Raw genomic sequence first — 2,229 nt, 5'->3', positions numbered from 1 at the left:
GGGGGGGGGGGAGGATAAATGCAGCAGCAACAATGAGGCTCAGATACAGCTGCCTGTTCCTTTAGTTGTGAAGGCAATGAGTTTTTGTCTGAGTAGGCAATGCAGTCCATAGTTCTGCAGATAATTTTATGCCAGAACTGAGAAAAAACATCCCTAGGTGATGATGCTAAAGAAAGAAGCAATAAAGTGCATCAGTGGGATTTGGAGATAATCCCACTTGTAAGGAGCCTAAAGAACCTAATGCTGGTTCTTCTGCTCCAATATTATAGGATCTTTGCCACCCCACGTGCAGGAATCGCACCAATCCTCATAATTTACACCTCTGCCAACTGTTTGCAATGATCCAGGAGTAACGTAAAACAACTGGCCTTTACAATACAGTCACATACATACCCTTCAATAACTGTTTTTGGTAATGACTAGAAAGAAGTAGTAAGGTACAGTTCTGAAAGGCTGAAGTATCCTACACGTGACTACTAGAGCTTTGCTAGGGAGACACCCAAGAAGCACAAACCTAACTTGGCACTTACCAATTGAAGAAACAGAGAGCTTGTTGCAGGTAGGCATGGAAACAAATGATAGTCTGAATGTATTAATTAGCTTATCTAGCTACACACATGGCATAACTACTACAAAAAGATTTACCCCAGAATTTACTGTACAATAAAATTATATTATAGATACAGGACCAGCTCTCTCACACTGACTATCTGAAAAGGGTGCTTTTATGGTACCTACTATGTGGTTGGGGAGACTGTTTGAAATCAGCAATGGTTCCTCCAGGCCAAAACTGACCAGGGACACAGACTCAGGTCTGCTACTCAGATATAATTCATACCACTGTACAATTACTCCTCACTTGCTGAGGGGCAATTTTACCCTAGAATACAGTGACTTACACTGGCTTAAGAATGCATATCATGTGTCCACTCCACTTTTACAACATAGTAAATGTGTGTCCAAACCCCCTTGTTTGGGTTACTTAATCATGATACATCATTTAGAGACTGTTAGAGGCTCAGATCTTTACTGATCTTCGGAGACTAGTATATTCCCCTACTACGGAGGTTGTCAACTGGAGGTACATGTACCCCTGGGGGTACTTTGAAAGGTCCCAGGGGGTACACGGAGATGGACCACTGCCACCCCACGCCTCTGCCTGACAGGAGCAGGGCTGAGGCAGGGTGAGAGCAGGGCTGCACAGACATAGCACTGCTGTTCGCCATGCCCCTGCTCTGTGTCTGGCCACTCGCCACCCTCCCCTCCAGGAGTACACTTACAAAAAGGGGGGCTGCCAGAGGTACACTTACTAAAAAAGGTTGAAAACCCCTGCCCTACTATGTTCTCAGGAAACAGCAGTTATTAGCAAGGACCCTGGTTTTCTCTGTTTAAAAATTGTAAATTCTCTGATAAAAAACACAAATTCTCTGATTAAACCCCCCAAATCCACAATTAAAATGAAATGCAACTATATAGATAGGTATCAACTGAACACAATGTTTTATTGATAATTTTATTTATAATTTTGAAGCAATCTGGAAGCCTACCAGCGTCTCAATCGCTATAATAAAATAAACTCTTAAGCACCTATACATTTTTGATATTTGATTTTGGGTTTCTTTTCATGGAAAATCAGAGCTCCCCCTGTCCCCTTCACTCACCAGGATGCGGGTCCAGACCCCTCACTCCCAAGCCACAGGCCCCCATCCCTAGTGGTGCCCTTCACTCCCCACCCATAGCCCTGCCAGAGGGAGCCCCCAGCTACCAGGGCTATGGGGCCAGGGACCCAGGTCTGCAGCCCCCTACAGCAGTGCCCAACCCCCAGCTGCTGCCCACTGGAGGCGGCAGATGCTGCAGCAGAGTGGAGTGTGGAGCCCAGCTCCCCCTCCCCCAGTGGTGGCACAGCCGAAACGGAGCCCATGCGGGGGGAGGTGGGGGGAGCAGCAAGTGCAGGCTGACCACTGCAGGCTCTCCACCCTGCTGCCCTCCACATGGGGCCTCCAAGACCCAGCAGGCAGGACCCAGAGTGGCAGGGCAGAGCGGGGCTGGGTGAAGAAGCTCAGTGTCATCGCTAGGAGCCCTGCACCGCTATGATGAGGCACCCCATGGGTCCTGCCCGCTGGGCCAGGGGTGAGGAAGGCAGCAGGGTGGAGAGCCCAACCCCACAGCAGCCAGCCCACCCCTACCCCACGCACAAATCTGGGAGGTGTGGGCTGCCCCCTGCCCCCC

At 49.1% G+C, this 2,229-nt stretch overlaps 1 protein-coding gene across 2 annotated transcripts in view; it reads right to left on the bottom strand.

The window, feature by feature from the left end:
* NKD1 (naked cuticle homolog 1) overlaps positions 1–2,229 on the bottom strand; it is a 170,590-nt gene that overhangs the window by 68,283 nt on the left and 100,078 nt on the right. The window lies entirely within an intron of this gene.

Source organism: Alligator sinensis, unplaced genomic scaffold, assembly GCF_000455745.1.
Source record: "Alligator sinensis unplaced genomic scaffold, ASM45574v1 scaffold173_3, whole genome shotgun sequence".
Classification (NCBI taxonomy): Eukaryota; Metazoa; Chordata; order Crocodylia; family Alligatoridae; genus Alligator; species Alligator sinensis.
The sequence above is the reverse complement of the archived record's forward strand: the minus strand, read 5'-3'. Positions and strand labels throughout refer to the sequence as shown.